The sequence below is a fragment of the Rattus norvegicus genome, chromosome X, assembly GCF_036323735.1.
Source record: "Rattus norvegicus strain BN/NHsdMcwi chromosome X, GRCr8, whole genome shotgun sequence".
NCBI classification, from domain to species: domain Eukaryota; kingdom Metazoa; phylum Chordata; class Mammalia; order Rodentia; family Muridae; genus Rattus; species Rattus norvegicus.
This window is the reverse complement of record NC_086039.1, coordinates 132,393,609-132,414,861: the sequence shown is the minus strand read 5'-3', so window position 1 is coordinate 132,414,861 and position 21,253 is coordinate 132,393,609. Positions and strand designations below refer to the sequence as shown.

Sequence of the window (21,253 nt, the reverse complement as noted above, 5' to 3'; positions counted from 1 at the left end):
ATACCCTTTGTACTCTGGCCACAAATGAACAAAACTAAGGCTCCATTGAGAACCATACATTTCTGTCCTTGTCCTTTCCTATTAGTCTGTCTGTCCCCACCCAATGTCTACTTCTTGCATGTGACAATCATCACCATGTCATTTTATCCTCGACAAAAAAAGAGATAAAGAAAAATAGCTTTATCCAGTGAGCCTGTTATGTTAACTTACTAGCTAAAATCATCATTCAGCCAATTTCAACTGAACAGAACTCTACGGTGACCAGACCTGTCTGCTGTTCTCTGTGTTCCAAAGAACTCACAGTAAAGTACAGTCACATCAGAGATTTGCTCCATTTATCCTTTCAATTTTCACAAATTGTTCATACTCAACATAATTCACTTACTCACTCAACAAACATCTGTCCTAGGTACTAGGGATTCAAGAACTAAAACCTGACAAAATGTGTAACCTGCACAGCACTTGCATTCCAGAGGCAGTGAGAAGGACCATGAGCACTTTAGAGTGGTCTGTGTTATAGTACATTCCAAGCTATACAGGCAGACTAAGGAACCTGGGGACAGTGTCAGGGGAGTGAGTGGAGGAGCTACGGTTCACAACAGAGTGATCAACATAGGCCTCCCCAAGAGGGAATCATTTCAACAACCTAAAGGGTGTGAAGGAACAAGCAATCTACATATCTAGAGGGAAAAACAATCCCGGTAGAGGAAAGAAAAGTTCTCAAAGCAGGAGGGGGGAATGCCAGCTCAGATCAAGGAGGAGCTGGATTCAAGGAAGGTGGTGAAGAAAGAATAGAGATTACCAACCCTTTCTCTTCCTTGATTTCATCCTAGCCCCGTCTCTGCAGAGGCCAACAGGCTCTGTTGTCCTTACTGCCCTCCCCTTTTCTTTTCTAATTCAAACTGTGTCTTATTCCATTAATTTATTCACTTCATATCCTGATCACAGCCTCCTCCTCCCAGTCCCCCTTCACGGTGCTCCTCCCCTCCTGTTCCCATCTCCTTCCTCTCTGAGAAGCAGGAGGTTCTCCCTGGGTATCACTTCATCCTGGCACACCAAGGCACTGACGGACTAGGTGCATCTTCTCCCACTGAGGCCAGACGAAGCAGCCCAGTTAGGGGAACAGGATCCACAGGCAGGCAACAGAGTTGGGGTTCCCTATCCCCTCCAAGGCCTGCAATCCTTCCCCAACATCCTCCACAAAGACTTCCCAAGCTTGGTCTGTTTGGCTGTGAGTATCTGCGTCGGTGTCAGTCAGCTGCTGCTTACCCCTTCTCTTCATCCTTCCTTTCTCCAGCCTTTCCTGGCTTGGTGCTGGCTGGTTTCTCTGTATGTGATCCTTCTGTTATCTACCCCAGAAACCTGGATGGTCACTGAATATGAGCCTTCACCTTAATCCTTCCTTCTTACTATCTCTTCCTCCTTCCTTTATTTTCCTTCTCTCTCGATCTCTCCTTGTTCTCTTCCTCACTCTCCAATTTGCATTCATTTATTCATTTTACATTCTGATCGCAGCCCCCTCCTTCAAGTCCCTCTTCACATTTTTCCTCTCCAATCCCTCTCTCAGATATCTTGTGTTCCCTTCCCTTTTCTGAGACTCTCTGAGCACAACCTCTTCCAATTTCCCTTCCTGCCTCTTCCCTGGCTCCTCTTCAGTCTCTCACTCTCATTACCTGCCTCCCTTTCTAGAGATCCCTCCCAGTCTTTCCCACCCTCACTTGTCCATCAAGCCTCTGCTTCTGTCTCCTGTCCCTCTGTCATCTTTCTGCATAGCTCTCCTTCTTTCTTCTGGGGCGCTTTCTGTATCAAACAAAGCCTTACTGTCCAGCTCTCTCAGCTCTCACAAATTCAATTCACCCCTAAACGGACAGGTCACTCTCAAATGTAACCCTGACCTCTCTCCATAGGCCCAGAGCAGAATTCCAGATACCAGCAACTTGCACTTAACTGGATGTCCACCATGCCTCTCAAATGTAACACATGTCAGAGTGGACTCATTATCTGTCCCCATAAATGTCCTCTGCAGCCCAGCCACCATGCCCAACCACAGCCTGCTTCCTCCGTTACTAGCACTACTGTCCTCTCACTTGACATTTCTTCAACTCCTCTCCCATCACCCAGATCAAATCAGGAGTCAAGTCTTGATAAAGCCAATTCCCCCTCTCTTTCTGTCCCTCTTGCCACTGCCCTGGTACAGGCATCATCTCGCCACAGGAATATTATACTGGCCTCTTAACTGCTCTCTTAGCCTCCCATCGCTTGATTCCACAATCAATTCATCTTCTGAAATGCTGCTTCGATCAGACTTCCCTACTCTCGTCAAAAGCCATCAGAATCAAGGCAGTACTCAAGCCCGAATTCTTAGGACAGCCTTCAGGGCCCTCAGGTCCTCGTCTCCAACCTCCTCTGCATGATCCTCTTCTGCCCCATCTGGCCCTTTGCCTGCCATCCTTGTCATCCCGCAGCTCCTGACCACCTAATTTCAGGACCCTGCTGCTGCTTCACTCTGACATGGCCTCCCCGTGTGCTCCCCTTCTTCCCCTACTACCATCCCTCAATGCCTGGCTCAAATGTCATTGTGTCATTCCCTAGCCTCAGCCCAAGAACCGTTAACCCCTCCCTTTCTGGTTCTCCTCTTTCTTCTCTTTTCCTTCTTTTGTCTGGCCTACACTGGTTCTACTCTGCTCTGAGTTAGCTGGGGACATGGGCATCCGTGTCTCTCCACCACAGGAGGAACACTGCTTTTCTTCCTGGTCTTCGGTTCCTCTGTAATACTTTACACATAGTAAGGACTCAGTAAATACATCTTATATGAAACTGAATTCTACATGAGAACTGAGGGAATGACCCTGAGAAATCACTAGAAGCAAAATAAACCAAAATGAGAAAGTATCTACCATGCTTGCTTACTATAAGAAAAATATCCATGCATTATCTGTATAGTGTACTTTGTTCAAAGTTGCTGGATTCTGCCTCAGTTCACCACCACTGCCCTACTTTACACCTTGGTAAATTCCAAGTAGCTGATGGATATACAAAGTCTGTCACGGTCCCATAAAGTTGAGATTCATCTCCTGCTCCCAACTCCACCTCACTGTGGAAAAACCAGTTTTACCTTCACTTGCCATCCAATTCCTTGACTCCACAGGACTTTGTGATTTTTTTTGGCTTTTTCTTTACAGTAGCTATAACATGTCTAGCTTTCTCATTAATTAGGAAGAAAAATAAGATCCTTACTATGTGTTCGTTTTTCAATATTTGGAGAGTCATAATGCTTTCTTTACCTTTCCCTGAAGATTATTTTTTAACATTACTAACATTGGGGCAATTTTAGAACCGTTTTTAACAAAGACCCTATTTGCTAGGCTTTAGTGGTGAATGTAATCCAAACTGGACTGAGACTTCAAGGTCAGTTTGGGCTACATAAGGAGAAATATGCGGTACATGGCTTTAATCCCAGCACTCAGGAGGCCGAGGCAGACAGATCTCTCTGAATTCAAGACCAGCTTGCTCTACAAAGCAAGTTCCAGGACAACTAGGACCCAGAAAACCATATCTTGGAAAAATTAAAAGCAAAGAAGAAAAGAAAGAAAGAACGAACGAGAGAGAGGGGTGGGGAGGAAGGAAGAAAGAAAAGAAAAGAAAACAAAAGAAAAGAAAAACCAGAGAAAAAAATGTTTCTAGTTGCTGGCTGATACACCTTACTTTTTCATGTTCTCTAAAAACTACCTGCGGAGTTAGGTAATTGAAGGACCTATTCTTGCTGGAAGATGAATTTCAACACCAGGTACAAGTTTTAGTAGCTACCTAATTATCTGTTAACAGCGGGTACTTCAGTGACCATGTGATTTGGGGGGTGGGGGTGGGGTAGGGATTTGAGGCAAGGTTTCTCTATGTAGTCCTGGCTGTCCTGGAACTTGCTCTGTGGACCAGGCTGGCCTCGAACTCAGAGATCTGACTGCCTCTAACTCCCTAGTGCTGGAATTAAAGGTATGGGACCCCACCACCCAATCCAAACACATGATTTTTCACTCAGAATTATTTCTGTTCTGTGTCTAGGAGATAAGTTGTTTGCAGGTCCAGGACAGAAGTCAAAGGGGGATTCTCAGTGTTTGGAAACAGCAACAGACCAAACATCCTCTAGATAAAGAGCTTTTAGGCCCAACAAAACATGAAAGGAAAGGTAGAGGCAAAACAAATAAAACAGAAGCTAAAGTCAAACACGTTCATGCTGTAGTGCGTAACAACCTAGAGAGCAAAACAGACGCTGGAGGCCTCTGCTTTCAGAAAGTCTTTTTAAAAATTGACTTTCACTATTTCTGAGTCAGAGAGAGAGAGAGAGAGAGAGAGAGAGAGAGAGAATATGGATATGTTTATATGAGTGCAGAGACGAGAAAGCGTTGGATCCCTGAAGCTGGAGTTAGAGAAGTCAGGACAGACCACCTGATTTGGGTGCTGGGAATCAAATTCTGTCTTCTGTAAGAGCAGTACCATTCTTCTTGACCACTGAACCTTCTCTCCAGCCCTCATGAAATCTTGAAAATTAGGCATCCTCTTAAATCCTGGCCTTGTAATTTTTCTCCTGATTTTATCAGAGCAGTACTCCTGACCATCTGAAGTCCACTGTTGCTAATTAACAGTAGTCTTTGTGCTCAAGGGGTAGAAAACAGCAGCCACACAGGCAGGACACTGAACTAAGTGGCCTACATAAGAAGGCAAGATTCATGTAGCAAGAGAGAAAGCCAATGGGAGCATCAAATGCTGCACTAGAAAACAGGCTTCCGCTGGCAACGGAGTACTTGGGACCAGAACAGTCAATGCAAACCAGTGTTTCTCAAGCCAAGATCCCTGAGGAGCTGCTTCCAAATAGTATCTTAGGTTTCAGTTCCACACATTCTGATTCAGTAAGCCTAGGATTCTGTTTTGTTATATCCTGTCCAATCAAGTTAGCAATCACTCACTATAAAGCGCACTACAAGGTACACAGGGGAGGTGAGCAGAAAAGAAAAATCATACAAACACACATGATACACACGCTTCCATTCAGCGCACCCACATTGATATTGTCATTCTCTCTCCCTACTTCACTCTTTCTTTGCCCATAAGTGAAGGCCAAGTTCGAAAAAGGAACTTGGAAGAAACCTGGTAATCCCAAGTGACCCAGGAATCACAGACATAGGGACATGAAATACCTCAAAAGGTTTCCCAGTTGTCACAACCATGTAATTGTTAAGAATAAGGTGCATGACCCAAGACTCAAATGCTGTCACTGCCTAGAAAGCAATGAGAGGGACCACTGTCAGCTATCTTCACTTTGGTCAAAGTCACTCAAAAAGTCTTATCTAACTCATGATAAGGACAAAGAAGAACACATGTTCCACAAGCTCAAAGCAGCAAGTGTGCCTGAAAAAAAAAATAGAGCTTTGCCATTTAGTATGCCTATGTAGATAGCAGAGACTGATTGTCATCCTGGGAAATGTGTCTAGCAAGAAGGCTGGATAGTGTATAGTCAGCCATAGTGGCCATACTAGAATAGGGGAAACCAAGACAAGAATGGAGTAATGAAAGAGCGATAATGTTAAAGTGGTAAAAATAGCAGCTAAGCTGAAAATAAATAGGTACTAGAAGTAAAGCCATGATGTAGAGAGGTGAAGAAAAAAAGACACAACTGCGAAAGCAAAGAAAACATGCTAGAAGCTAAGAGCATGGAAAGAAGGCGTGAAGGAGAAGCCCACGACGTGACACGCAGCAACCAAACGGGAAAAATGAAATAGGGGAACCTGAAAGATTTCACCATCATGGGCCAAACTGAAATACTGTGGGGAAGCACTGAAGCATTTTAGAAAAGCTTAAAGAGAATATGTTATCAAAAAAGGGAAGAGGAGGTTATATGTAACGAGTCACTAACAGGAGATGAGCAGCCCTAAAATATGAAGATTTTACTGAAGGGCAGAATTTTGTTTTGAAAAGAAGATGACAAAAGTAGATTTCACAACAAAGCTATGGCCAAGCTATGGTGTCGAGCACCTTTAATCTCAGCACTTAGGAGGCAGTGGTACGGATCTCTACGTTCAAGGCCAACCTGGTCTATAGTGTAAGTCCCAGAACAGCCAAGACTACACAGAGAAACCCTACCTCAAAAACAAAACAAAAAACAAACCAACCAAACAAACCAACAAAAGCATAGAACATTAAGGAAGGTAACAGGGCAAAAATCTGACAAGTATTTTACATGAAAGTAGATAATGGGTTTTTGTTTATCAATTTGGGGTCTTTTTTGTTTTGTTTTCAGGTGGAGTTTCACAATACTCAGGCTGGCCCCAAAGTTACTATACAGCTGACTGTGGCCTTGACGTACTGATCTTCCTGCTTCCTCCCCGAGTGCTAGATTGCAGGTATGTGCCACCTCCCCTGGCTTACTTGTTGACTTTGGAAACATCATTTTGATATGGATTCCAGTTTTACTTGTTACCTATACTATGTAGCCCAGGCTGCTCTTAAACTCACAGCAATCTTTATGTCTTAGCTTTCTATGCGCTTTGGTTACAGACATAATCCACCACGCCCAGCCTAGATGGTATTTGTAAAGTTTCTAACCTCAATACTGTCAAAATCTTCAACCCTTCCTTTGTGACCAAAGACCCAATTAGTGATAAGCAAAGGTGGCAGTAGATACACAGGTCGTAATAGACTCTCTAACCATTGCATGATACAAGCCTGTTTCTTCATGGCTGAGCTCAACATGAGGACAGGATCTCAGGTAAAACCACTCTAGCAGTACTCTTTCAGATTCCTTTTGGCCTACTTTGCTTAATGACCTGTGACCTGGAAGCAATTATGACTTAAAAATAAAAAAGAAGAAACAACCAGAAAATATTTATCTTGAAGCCTGGCCCTAAATCTGCCCTTAAGATTCTAAGTGTGGGGCTGGAGAGATGGCTCAGCGGTTAAGAGCACCAACTGCTCTTCCAGAGGTCCTGAGTTCAAATCCCAGCAACCACATGGTGGCTCACAACCATCTGTAATGGGATCTGATGCCCTCTTCTGGTGTGTCTGAAGACAGCTACAGTGTATCCATATACATTAAATAAATAAGTCTTTTTAAAAAAAAAAAAAAGATTCTAAGTGTGGCCAGTAGACAATTTAAGTAGGAGGTGGTGATTCCTCCTTAAATTTAAGGTCAGTGGTGACTCATGAAGGAGGAAAAGCAACTTTGGGTTCTACTGTTCTGATAGAAATGAAAAGCTTTGGGTTATACTCATAAAAAAGAAAACTTTAGAAAAGCAAAAGAAAGGTGATCCAACTATCTCATTTTGGGAAAAGCAGCATCACTGATATGCTCCCTACCGTGTATATCGAACAGGCTATCAACACATGTGCTTCCCCATTTAATTACATACCCCAAACTTTAATCCCAGTGAGAATGTTTGCCCTCATTGAAAATGTTCCGTTTTAGCCTGGAGAGATGGCTCAGTGGTTAAGAGCACTGACTGCTCTTCCGAACATCCTGAGTTCAAATCCCAGCAACCACATGGTGGCTCACAACCATCTGTAATGGGATCCGATGCCCTCTTCTGGTGTGTCTGAGGACAGCTACAATGTACTCATACGCATAAAATAAATGTTAAGAAAAATAAAATGCTCTGTTTTAGTGGTTTCCCATGGAAGACTGTTCTTACATTCTGCTATCTGCCCTCTCCATACCTATATCCCCCTCATCTTTTCTAGCGACTAATCAGCCATCATCCCTGAAAGTTAAGGGATGCAGAAATGTCCCAATTGTTTTCCTGTGTTTCCCCCCTACACATAGACCACATCCTTCTACCTCCATGGATGGTGTCACATACAAGAATCACCCAGGAAGAACCCACTCAATAATTTAACTCCTTATTGGGGTTGGGGATTTAGCTCAGTGGTAGAGCGCTTGCCTAGGAAGCGCAAGGCCCTGGGTTCGGTCCCCAGCTCCGGAAAAAAAAAATTAACTCCTTATTTACTGTCCAATGTATCTAACTAAATACATTTTCTGGCTCAGTTAAGTTTGTTTTTTCTTTCTTTCTGAATACTTCCAGTGATATCTATCATATACAGTCAGACAAAGGATGTTACATTCTCTTCCAAGGTATAATTCTTGTATTTAACACAAAGAATAAGACGTTACCTGTACATGACTCTAGTATGGATACCTTCAGATCCATCATATTTAAAACATGTGCCTACAAACATTTATGAGACTGGATACAAAGGAATGTTAAGTGTCCATTAAACACATGAGAGCTTACTCGTTCTGATGAATTTAGTTACCTCCAATGTAGTTACCTTGGCAGGCTAGACACACATCTCAGTAACTAGATGGTCGAGGCTTACAATTTTCCACAGAGCTCTGGAGAACACTAACGTAGGATTCTATTATATACGTCTTCACTACTATAGGTGCTAAACCCCATGCTTTTAGAAGTGACTTGATATTTAGAAACATCATAATCCATTCATGATATAGATATGGAGGTATAAACCTAGAAATGAGGAAGGTTGGTTAGGCAGGGGGATCCCTAGTTTCATGCTAGCCTGAGCTATGCAGTTGGTTCAGAAACAACCTGTAACACATAGTGAGACCCTGTCTCAAAAGAAAAAGAGGAGGAAGAGGAAGAAGGGAAGGAAGAAGACAAATGTAATCAGATAGCAACAGTATTAGAGCCCTCTAACCACTGTTTCATCATCTGAAACAGTATATTCCAAGACCCACAGCCTAAAGTGTGGTAGAAAACCTTAGAGAACACCCCTTCTCCATTTCTCAGCCACCTCAAGACTATCACACTTTGCAAATAATACATTCGTCTTACTAATCTGGAACTGAGCATAACACAGAAGCACTTACAGGGACCAGAGGTAATATATTTTGAGGGTGAAGTGAACCAAAACAGAAGTTTTCATGGTTTACTTAGATTTTCATGCCATCAGATTGCTTTAGCTTATCTACGCTCTGCCTTGATTTCCCCCTTACTATTCAAACATTTGTGTTCTTTTCCTGAAGTAAAAGAAACTAATTTGCTCTATTTAAAAAATATATCATTGCATTAATAACTTTATACTAAAGTCAGGCTTCAGCTATAAGATTTTATACAGCTGGGGCTAGAAAGATGGCTTAGCAGTTAAGAATACTCCCTGCTCTTCCAGAGGACTAGAGTTTGGTTCTCAGAACCCATGCGAGTGCCTCACAACTGCCTGGTAAATGCATCTCAAGAGAGTCCATATATACATATATAGAGGGGGGGATAAATCCCTTCAAGTTTTTGTATAACTTCTACATGGCACAGATACCTGGAAAACTTAAGTTAGCATTATGATATCAATCAGCAAAGCTACTTCAGCAAGGCATCTACATAAACAGAGACATTTTGTGAGACTTCTAATTTTTGTTATTCAAAAAATAAGTGTTAGCTAATTTCTGTTATTCAAAAAATAAGTGTTAGCTTTCCTCCATCCTGGTCTTCAGTAGGATCCTGAAAACATTTAGTGCATCATTACAGTCTCAACATGAACCAGTATAAGATGTGAATCCCTATTGCTATGCTTCTGACAGTGTCCCTCTTAAGTCTCCACTTTAGTATACTGAACTTATGATATGGACTTTTCATGCAAAGGGGATTCCTCCTCATCTAAGTTTTGCTTTTGTAAAGCACTCCTAGGTCATGAATGTACATGAATATTTGGAGACACCATTATCAGGTTACTTTTTCTGTTCTTTTATCTGAAGATGAGACTCTGCTAGGACTACATAGATTACATATATAATTCATTTGAAGCTATTGTTTTACTTTATCCCTCTTATTACACAGTATACAAACTCTGTATGACTCACTCTGCTACCCATCCAAAGATTTACTAGCCCCCTCCCAACAGGTTTTAGCATAAGACACATAATATGGGCTCAATAAATAGCTTGCTAAAATAAACTACAGGGGAAAACCAACTCTTTTCTATATTGTACAGTACCCAGGCAGAAATATGTAAGTCTGGCACAATGTTGTATGCCTGCCATCCCAACTACTCAGGAGACTGAGGCAGGAAGATCACTTGAACTTACAAGTTCAAGACTAGCCTGAGCAATACAATGAGACCTTGTCTCAAAAGCAAAACAAAATATGGTCAGTGAGATAGATGGCTCAATGTATGAAAGCACTTGCCACCAAGCCTCATGACCTGAATTTAATCCCTGGGACCCACATGGTGGAAGGAGAGAGCCAACTCCGACAAGCTGTCATGCACATGCACACACATGTTCGTTCACGTGCGGACACACACACACATCAAATAAACAAAACAAAGCAAAACAGGACAGGACTGCGTGCAAGTCTTTCTTTGACTGCCTTGCTCTCACATCAACTCTATCCCTGCTTTATTTCTACAATGAAGAGAAACACAAAACTCAACTAAAATTATGCCAAGCAAAATAATGAAATCGTCTCCCAACTATCTCAGTGGGCTACATCCACAGCTAACTTTTAAACCTAGGTAACTTATGGACAACCAGTCAATGTGGGCTCAGGAAACGGCCTTAATATTTGCCTAAATAGAATTGAAATAGGCAGGTAAATCTCAGGGGTAGAGGACAGGTAAAGAATAACAATGCATTTTCTAATCAAACAGAAATTGTTGTCAGTCAATCTGCTGTTTTCAATTGGCCTGTCTTCAGTCTGTCCCTGTACTGGCAAAACTAACAGAGATGCAATTGTTGACACCAACGTCTACTCCAGCTGCAGTGAGATCTACTTTGAAGGCCACTGTTTATCCTTTGCCCAGAAAGTTTGGTTTGGGGAACCCAGAGTTTTCTTCAGTATTATTCTCTCCCATTCAATCATTGATGAGCATCTTTATCATCGAAGCACCTCAGTTCCAGATTCTATCGCTTTCGTAGCATTTCCAGAGATAGCTAGAAAGCTTCACCAGCCATAATCTAACATAACAGTCCTTTAACTGAAAGCAGCATTTTGGGCTGGAGACATAACTCAGTGGTTAATAGTATATGTTGCTCTTGCAGAGAACCCCAGTTAAGTTCCCAGCACCCACATCAGGCAGCTGCAGGGAATTTGATACCTCTGACCCAAACAATCTCTTAAAGTTTCAAGGGGATATACAGTCGTCAGTTCCTATCCAGAAGTAGTAAGCAGTGTCATGGCACAGCTGTAAAAGCAACTACCACATCCACCTGAGGCAAGTGCAACAATGTGTTTAGGTGTTTCTCCCTACCATGCAATAAATGCTGAATGTCAACTAATCAAAAGGGATTACAGAAAAAAAGACAAAGGGCTAAGATATGAGGGATGGGCAGCAAAATGAGTTTTCGGTTTCATTCTGCCACTGTATGGTGCATTAAGTAATGCCATAAGACACAAGAAATTTTAGTTCTAAAAGTATATTCCATTTCTTAAGTTCCTTAGCAGTTCCTATATATATTTTATTTTATATAATTCTGACCATCCTATAATATTAGTATCATCTCCATTGTCTAGATAAGAATACTGAGGCTCTCAAGAAATTTAGCGAATATCGACTTGCTTCCTGCCATACTATTAGGAAGTTGAACAATGACTCGAACACAGCTGTCTCCAAAGTAGGTTAATTTGCTTGGAAGTCCAAGTTCAAGTGAGTAAAGACTCTTTATGAGAAAATATATTCAATCATCTCACAGACCCAAGTATTTTCAGTGAATCTTCTCCCTGGGATTGGATTTGTGTATTATACTTTCACAGAGCTCAGAAAAATAAAGACCTCCTTGGTGTCCTCATACCCCTGCATTGGTAAAATTCTACTATACCTTTAAAAGGAATCCATACTAAGACTTCTTCTATCTTAGTAATGAGGTAAGCACATTTTGTTTCTTAGCAGACAGTAACAATGTCTCAAACCCAAAGCTGCTGCTGCTACATAGAATTCCGTCCTTCCCAAATCCTTAGCCCAAGTTAAAAATCTTCAAATCCATATGAACCCACATCTTGCCTTACTTAACTCTACTGGGGAAAGCTGAAAATCGCTGCACTTTACAAGTAACAAGCCACATCTTCGAATTCATCACAATTCATCTACCAACAAGGGGGCAAACACAAGGGAGCTGCTCTTATCCAAGCACTTGGGAAGCAGAGGCAGAAGCAGGCAGATCTCTGTAAGTTCAAAGCCAGTCTGGTCTACATAGGCCATATCTCACAAAAACCAGAATTAATTAATTAACTAATTAATTAATAGTCAACAACCAGGGTATTGTTCCCTTGCCCCCTCCCCCACATATACACACTCTAAAGTTTTCTCATTGTTCCTTAACAAATCTACACTTACTCTGCTAAAAAATGATCAATTTTTACATGTTTTATGAGGAAAGAGTTCCTACTGCTTTAAAAAAAATACAAGAGTTTACTTGAATTTCGGAGGCAGAAACAGAGTTACATTTTGCTCTTGACCAGATCACAACTTTAGTTCACTAAAGAACATTTTCAACATAAAAGACTATTTTAAAGTTATGAACAGCAGGAAAAGATAGGTTTAGAAAGAGGACAATTTCCTACATTTTACAGACTGGCATGAATAATGCCGGGCTCATATAAGAGATCATATAAAATACTGCCCTAGAATCCCCTAGTGACAGAAAGGTAGATTACTTATTTCCTCCCTCTTAGCACTGAAGATTCAAGCAGACACAGACTCAGGCTGACTTCCAATGCTAACATTAAGAAATTTCCTTTCTCAAAAAACTACCTCAATCTAAGTACCCCATCTTCCTTCACACAACCATCAGTATTCTCTCACCCCTTCCTGTCCAATTAGTAACAAGTTTCGCTCTCCCAAGTCTCTCCATTCCCCTCTAGTGTTCATTCTTCCATCCAAACTCAACATGGAATTCCTGCCAGGCTAGCTGACCCTGGAAAAGCTCTATACATCTAACAGCCAACCCAATCCATCCCAGATAGCTCCACCTAGAATTCACAAACCAGTGTAAATGTACTCCAGTTAAGTCCCAATTAGTCTCAATTAGATTTTGGTGCCTTTAAAAGTCCACCATTCAATTCTGGTCCAAGGCTCTCAGGTCCCTGTTCTTTATCCGGTTTGTTTTACTCTGGAATTTCTATCGCTTACGTCCTTATATCTAGGATTCCTCCTGCTCACAGACTGGAAAAACGGGTGTATTCCCATTTTCTCCTCTTCTCCATTCAATGTGATACTAAGACTCCCCTTTCCCATTCAGAATCTTTACAGTCATCTGGATTTCCTAAGAAATCAGCTTAATCCCAGCTATTCTGTCCTGGGTCCTCCCATAGTAGTGGCTATCATAAATTAATCTTTACACTCCTCAATTCCAGCTCTGAACAGCATCTGAATGTCTCTCTCCTGTGGGTCTTGATTAATCTTCTTTTCTCTCACATTGTTGGGGGTTTGTTTTGTTTTTCTGTTTCAATACTAAGGCTTGAACCCAAGCCATCACACATCTAGGCAAAGCATTTTACGCGCCCAGCCCATATTGCATATTTTAAATTCTTAATATGGATACTACCTCTCCTCCTTTATGGGTAAATATATTTATATTTCTCTCCAAATGCCAGTTTCTCCCTAGCCCTATTTTTATCCAAGTTCTTCTTTCTTATACCAGCCTTAGCAATTCTAGTATTAAACTGTGGAGAGCCCACAGGGTTCTTCGAACTTTCTTTGGAAAACATTACCCTGGAGGTTTCAACTTCCTGCTTTCTTCTTAGTTAGACCTGACACAGGAACGGTGGTGCTCATCTTCATCTTCCTTCCCCCATTCACTGCCCTATGGTCCCCTCTTCCTGACTTCTTTCTAGTGGTAAAACTCTCTTGCTCCTATGATTCTGTTTCTCTCAGCAAAGCTCCTCCCTAAAGCTAGCACAGATTAACCTCTGCCACCTTCACCAAGCATTTCCTTGCCTGGGTAGAGAACTGCATCACGAATAAGGCTCAGATACACACCCCCAGAGAAACCTCCTTTGCTTCCCAAGAGCCTCTAAACCAGTAAGAAAGGGATCTCCTGGATGCCACACGTCCTCTCTAACAGGCGTGGCAAATCAAAAACTAGCCAGATCCAGAAGAGTGCCCTTCGTACAGCCCCATTTCTTCTACAACTTCCCTCTACCTTGAAAACTGACTCCCAACAGCAAAGCTTCTCTGCCCTATTCCAACAACCAGCCATCCCTTCCTTACTGCTGTTTTAAAGAACTAGTCTATTCAACCCAGACTTCTGCATCCCTTCCCCTTCCTGTATCAACTTGGTATCTAGTTCTCTTCATCTCCAAGTCAGAATAGAAAGAAACTTACATGCTGTTCCTGCAAATCTAGTAAGAGAGTCGGAGGTTTTCAAGACAGGGTTTCTCTGTGTAGCCCTGGCCATCCTGAAACTCACTCTGTAGACCAGGCTGGCCTTTAACTCAAGAGATTCACCTGCCTCTGCCCACTGATAACGGGGATTAAAGGTGTGTGCCCATCAAGAGTCAGACTCTTAAAAGTCAGTTTAAGAGTGACTTTCCCTTGATTAGTTCATACCCACAAGAGCATACTTCATTTTCCCCTGAGTGTCTCTCTTTTCCTTAACGTCTGCACTTAAGTGTATGTGAAAATCCGTACAAAGTCCATTGCAGTGAGCTTTTGTGCCAAGCCCTATGGCTCCCCCATCTCCCAGATCCACCTCGAGACAAAGGTGCCTCAGGTGCAAAAAATACCTGTTTCCAATATCCTAATGAACTACTCAAGATGCCAAGGACAACCCTCAAGTGTATAATGGAACTCTGGATTCTTTTCACTTCACTCACCACATCCCGTTTTACTTTTGCTTCTGTCAAAATTTTACAGGTTCCTTCTCAACCTTTCACTTCCTTTTGGAGCCTCTGGGTGATTCTTGGAATGAGATTATCTCGTTTAATCCCCAGTGGAATCTTGTAAGTTTCTTTCCTACAGACTGTCATCTCTAGTACCACCAGGTGACATCACATTCAATTCGAGTACCCTAAAACTCTGCCCAAACTCAGCCTTGATTCTGTCACCTACAGTCTCCCCAAAAAGAAAGGTTCCTGACTACCAACATTCAAGGACAAGACATACTGAACAGAACAGTACTAGATAGCCATTAAAATGGTAACTCTCTTCGATGCTTAGAATTTTATTATGAACCTAATCAACTCCCAACTCCAAATGCACGCCCCATTTCTTTCCCCATGAAATGTTTCTGCAGTATGATTCTGAGAAACAGTCTTTTAAGTTGAAAGACGCATGGAACTAACACTTGAAGCCTTCAAGTGTACCCCAGAAGTCTGACCAAAGCTATCTGCAACTGCCCTCTACCCAGTGTCATAGGGACGACCTCCAAATCGCCTTGAGAGTATCCATCTGTGCCTTGCTTTACAAGTCCCCTTCCCACACGCATGCAAAGAGACCCCAAAACGCTGGGCTAGAAGAATGCTCGCCAAGTGAAGCCTGTCCTTACTGTCTACTCCAGAAAACAGCAAGAATGACAAAGTATCACCATGTCGACAGTTTGATCAGGCAACCTTGAAATTTTCAAAACAATGCAACAAAAACACAGTGCTTCTAATGGGGAGGAGAGGGGAAGCTTGAGTGGAACAGAAGGGCACCCCCAATGGCCTGTGGTGTTGGGCCTCCTGGGTTTGCAGCGTGTTTCCCTCCCGCCTTTCCCCTCAACCACATCTTTCGATACAACAATCTCCTGCACCTCCATAACACGAAAACCCCAGTCTCGGTGCGGCCGGCTCCTCCCAGCCTTGCCCGGACGTCCCTCTGGCCCAGCCTTCCTCTCCACGGGACCCCGGCAAGGAGGGCCCCCTCCACCGTCCAGTTCACCCCTCTATCCCTTTCCTGGTCTCTGGGCGCCCCCGCAGGGCTCCGTCCTGAAACCGAACCTCCGGGAGCCAAGCCCACGAGGCCCGTCGCGGGACCCACCCCCCCCTTCCTTCTCCCAGCACCTCGTCCTCCACGCACCGGGCCCCCGGGGCTCCTCGTCGTCGTCGTCCTAGCTCGTACCGCCCCCCGTCGGGGACTCCACCCCCAGCCTATCCCCGCCCGCAGAGAGCCCCCCTCCCCACCGCGCGCCGCCTGCGCCCTCTGCCCCGGCACGGGACTCTCTTTGGCCTCGGTTCCCCGCCCAGAAGCGGCGGCGGCGGCGGCAACGGCGGCGGCGGCCCCAGCAGGAGCAGCGGCGGCGGCGGCAGCGGCAGCAGCGCCGCCCCGGCCCCGCCCCGCCGCCCGCCGGAGCCCCACGCCCCGCCCGCCCGCCCCGCCGCCGGACTACTCCCCCCGAAGACCACCACTAAGCCCCCCCACTCCCTGGCCACGATCCGCTTGAATCCTGCTCCACCGGGCCTGCTGTCCATCCCTCACGCCCCTTAGGAAGCAGGGTGGGGGAACCCTGGGGTTCGTGGCCATCCCTCTCCCTCCCTCTCTAAGGCCAGGGGATTGCCCCTGATCCCGAAATCCGGCCCCGTAACCGGAGCCTCCCTCCTTTCCAGCCCTCTGCTTTCCTCCCAGACCCCTAGCCTCCAGGCCTGGCGCGAAGCTGGTTGAGGGCTTGCAAGCCAGCTGGGTCTCCCACCAGGCTTGCCGGGGCCAGTATGAATTGCCCCCATCTCATCCTTCTTCAATTTGAGCACCCTCCCCGCCTCGCCTGGCCCGGTAGCCCCCGCCCCTAGAGCGAGGGCAGCGGAGCCTGGGCGCTCCGAAGTCATCCCCCGCCTTTTTTCCAGGGACTCGGATAATTGCCCCTGCCCCCATCACAGCACTCCCACTCCCGAACCCAGGCCCCGCCGCCACCTAGGGGTACCCCTTACCCAAAGGTTCCTGCACCCCAGAAAAGAGGAGAAAGCAATCCGGAGAGAGCACCCGTCGCACCTCCACCTCTAAGGTTGGAGGGCATTTTTCTCCCGGTCTCTTCAAGACTTCATCACGGACACCCCCCCCCCCAAATAACAAGCCCTTTCTCGCCCTGCCCTGTTGGCCAGGTTCCCTTCGGATCGTCGGATCCTTGGATCAGGGTTTGGGGCCAGGTACTTCGAAGACCATAGCCTCCACCTCCTTTTCTGTGGAGTGGGGTAATTCCTATGGTTACCCCCCTAGGATCTACAGACCCCCGTTTCCATGGAGACCCCCGCCCAGCCAAGGGGAAGACTCTCTTGGATCCTGGTGAACAAGTCTCACCTGGCTAAAAGAGAAGGAGGTCGAGAAGGGAATAGGGCAGGGCAGGGATGGGGTACGAAGGTGGGAAGTGGAGGGGAGCTGTCCCGAAGGGAGGGGCGAGGACAGAGAGAGCTCCCGAGAGCTCTACGTCCGGGGACACGGAGAGGACGGCGCCCCCGGGGGGCAAGCTGAGAAGCTAAGGGAAGAGGAACGGACAGGGTTGGGGAAAGGCTTAGGATAGAAAGAAGCGGGTGGGGGAATAGGAAAAGCCGGGGAGTCAAAAGGGGTGGAGGGGTTGGGGGAGAGAGAAAAAAGACGCACCTGTTCCCGGGTCGGCTCCGCAGGGAGGCTCAGGCCGCCACCCGAGCTCCCTCTCACCCTCTTTGAACCACCACCCGCCTAACACTGCCGGCATCCGATGCCCCCCTCCGCCCCTTATCGCTACCGACCTCCTTCTCCTCTCACGGCGGCGGCGGTCGGACTCTAGGAACTGAGAGGAAGAAGGGAGGGCTCAGCAAAGCGGAGGAGAGACAGAGCCACACACTGGCAGCGCCGCGGCGAGCGAAAGAGTGAGGGGGAGAGCGGTGTGTGTGTGTGTCTGTGTGTGTGAGCGAAGCCTGGTGGAGTGGGTGCCGGTCGCAGGGCTCGACGGGAAGTCGAGTCCAGCCTTGTTCGCGGGCGGCGCCAGCCAGCGCGGTAAGAGACTACAACTCCCAGAATTCGGCCTAGGCGAGGGGGGGGGATGGGGAGGAGGAGGCGAAGGGAGGGAGCAAGCTTGAGAAGGAGGGACTAAAGCTGGGAGCAAGCGGCGGCGAAGGGGGCAGAGCCAAGCAGCCCCGGTGACACTGGGAGGGGAGGGGAGAGGAGGAGGAGGAGGGGATCGCAGAGAGAACCGAGCAGATTCCAGAGAGGGAGGCAGTGGTAGCTGGAGCAAGCTGGGCAAAAAGATAGACTCCCAAGAAAGGCGGAGGCACTCAATCCGCGGGGCTCCAAGAGCTCCACGCCCCCCACCCCGATGCCCCTTAGGAGGGAGGTTGAGAAAGGGAAATGATCTGGGCACTAAGGCCAGAGGGTTGGTTGTCTGCCTTCCTTCAATGCTTTCCACCTTATACCCCGACCTGACTTTCTCAGGCCACCAGTGCCAGAACCAGTGTGCAGATCACTCTTTGAACCATCCCCAGATCTCCCCTGCCCTGGTACCACAGAGCACACGTATTCAGTCCCCTTTTCCCAGGAGCCTAAGGGAGGCTCCCCTTGCAAGCAGGGTGTGACTCTTCCATTCTTCCCGCACCCCCCCCCGTCGCCACCCTCCATCTCCTTCCCCGGAACCCTCCCCGAAGCAGGGGCTTGCCTTTCTCTCCCCACCAGGAAAGAGTCCCTCTGGGGGCGACTACCCACCCCTACTCTTATACTGGGCCCCAACCCACCAGCATCCCCTTAGTGTTATCCCCCTTACCGAAGTATTAGTGGGGGCGGCCGTAGTTGGACTGGTGTCTACTTTTCCTCTGACACTAGCTGTCCTTAACTACGCTGACCCTGTGGAAAGACAGAGAAGCACATTAATGCTCCCGTAGCCCACCCTCCACGTTCGAGCCCCTACAGAAACCGTTCATAGGAAAGAGGTTGGTAGTGGAAGTGAGCTAAGAGTAAATCCCAGTCCTCAAACCCCATCTGGTCATGAAAATCCAGGGATCCGTCCCTTTCCTTAAAAGCCATCAAAAGAGCTTGGAAGAGAGGCTTAAATTATCTAAACCCCAAGATCCACACCATGCCAAGCAATGTTACCTGGCAGGAATAAGACACAAACTAGGTTGCTCCCAAGGGAGGGAAAGTGCAACCCCTCGACGCCTTCCACCCCTCAAAGGCGTACCACTAAAGAGATTCAGATGACCACGGGTGAGAGGGAGACGGAAAGGGTGCTGGAAGAGTGGAAGGATTGTGGTGGGGAAGGGTCCGCCGCCCCTCAAAAAGCAGAATCCAGATGCTAAGAGGTAGGGTGGGGGGTGCGGCTTATTGCAGACGGAGTCTTCCCTCGGTTTTCCGGGAATCGCTAGGGAAGCCCGTCCAACACTGGGAGTTGCTTACCAGTCAGTCCCCTAACCCCATTTGTGCGCGTAAGGCGGCCGGAGCCCAGCTGGGAAGCCCGGGCACAAACTCCGCGGAAGCTGGCCTTCGCCGCCGCCGCCGCCGCCGCCGCCGCCGCCGCCGCCGCGCTGCCTCGGGCCTCCCTCCCTCCGCTTTCGGCCCCGCAGATCTACCTTCGCCCCCGGCCGAGGCCAGACCCCGCTTGCAACTCCACGCCCCTACTCCACCCCCTGCCCTCCCTCCCCTCGCCCTCTCCTCCCGGTCGGGCCCAGCCCCTAGCGCCGCCCCGCCCTTGCGCTCGGTCCAGAGCCCAGCAAGTGCCCCGAACTCGCCCCCCGCCCCCACGCCCAGGCCAGCCGGGCCCGGCCTGCTCTCCCCCTCCCGCTGCGCCCCGCCCCCCGAATCCACGTCCTACTTCGCCACCCAACTCGGCCCGGTCCCGGTTCGTCCCGCGCCCACGCCGCCGGAGTCCGCGGTTCGGTCCGGTGCACGGTCACCCACCCCGCCCTTGCCGGGGTGCCGGCCTGCCTGCCCTCGGCAGCCCGCCCGAGCGCGCGGTCCCGATCTGGGTCCGTCTCCGGGTGCCGGCCTCAGTCCTGGCGGCGTTGCAGCGTCTCCACGAGGGCTCGGTTCACGCAAGATCCGAACCCGCGCAGGGTGGGGGCTGCGGAAAGCAAGTTTCTTTATCCTCCCCCCCGCCCCCGCCGCAGGGCCACGCCGTTCCCGCCCCCGTCACAGCGCCCCCTTCACCTGGGCAGAGCCCCCTGGCTGCTGTCGCAACTTTGCTCTTCTCCACACCGCCCGGGAAGCGGGCGAAGCGGGAGTAGGAGGGAGGTGGCGGGGAGGGGGGGTGCTGGGATCAGGCCGCTGGGCTCCGGGAGGACACGTGGGGGAGGAGGGGAAGGAGGAGGAAGAAGGGGGCGGGCCTGCAGTTCTCGGGGCTCCCCCCTACCAGCCCCGGGGAAGCCGGAACCTCGCCGGGCAGCCGCAGACCCCGCACTAGCCACGGGGGAAGAACGCAGCCACCTTCCCCAGCCAGCCCTCCGCTCCAGGAAGGGAGGGGGGTGCCGCAACGCCGTTCGGGGTCGGAGAGCGATCGTTTTCGCTCCTGGTTGATGTGTAACACGCTCTCCCCGTTTTTTTGACTCGGTCTATGTAGGAGGGCGGGGGTCTCGCCTGAGGGGAACGCCCCCGCCAGACACCCCGCCCTTCCTCCGGGCCCCCCACTTCCCCACCCTTGGCGACCTCCGCGCGTGGTTCTGGCGCTCCAGAACTGAGGCCGCGCTCAGGCGCAGCCCCAGCCCGGGCGCCGAAGTGGGACAGGTGCTAGGGCAAGAAAAAATGCCGGGTCCTCGCCGCCTCGCCTCGCCTCGCGACTCCCGCTCGGCCCACTCTTCCTGGCAACCTCCCAGGCTGCAAAAACCTTGGGTCACCCTCAGTGGATGTCCCTTGCTTGGGTGTGGAGGCATCTGGGTTGGCGGGGAGACCCGAGGGAGGAAGGAACGAAAGGTCTATAAAGGAAGCTTGCAAGACTTTGCAGAGGGAAACCTGCTTAGAAGAGGACCGAGGGCTTGGTTTCTGCCTCCTTTTCCTCTGGGCTCTTGAGACACCAATCTGAGTCCCCTGACCCTTCCCCTTTACCCTAACGACCGCCTGCCAGGCCCAGGGAATAAATCCTTCCTGTGTTTATATCGCCAGCTATCCCCGGGACTTGAAGGGCTTAGAAGCTTGTGGTCCACATTCGAACTCTGATGACTTTACATTAACTCCAATGAGAGAGGCTTTGCGGAGGTGAAGCTGCTGGCTGACTTGCTTTCAGTCTTAGGTTGTTTCTTAGTAGCTTCAACCCTGATCTGGTGGTGAGGACTTCCAAGGTATTGTCTCAACCCAGAGGGTATCAGGAGACATGTGCAACATTTCCTAGAGGACTCTAAACAGAATGGGAAATAACAAGACTTTGGAAAAATAATCTCTATATTCAGAC

General features: G+C 47.9%; 1 protein-coding gene across 6 annotated transcripts in view; it reads right to left on the bottom strand.

The window, feature by feature from the left end:
* Nucleotides 1-20,159, bottom strand: part of Bcorl1 (BCL6 co-repressor-like 1) — a 67,712-nt gene extending 47,553 nt beyond the window's left edge. The window contains exons 1-2 of one of the 6 annotated variants that reach the window (XM_039099670.2): nt 20,020-20,159; nt 18,641-18,720 (exon numbers count right to left, since the gene is read on the bottom strand). The gene's annotated coding sequence lies outside the window, so the exon portion shown is untranslated. Of the gene's footprint in view, nt 1-15,993; nt 16,096-16,838; nt 17,455-17,505; nt 18,250-18,640; nt 18,721-19,269; nt 19,476-20,019 lie in introns of those variants that run through there. The other 5 variants (XM_039099669.2, XM_039099671.2, XM_039099672.2 and 2 more) reach the window with 5 other exon arrangements.
* Nucleotides 20,160-21,253: the final 1,094 nt, after the last annotated feature.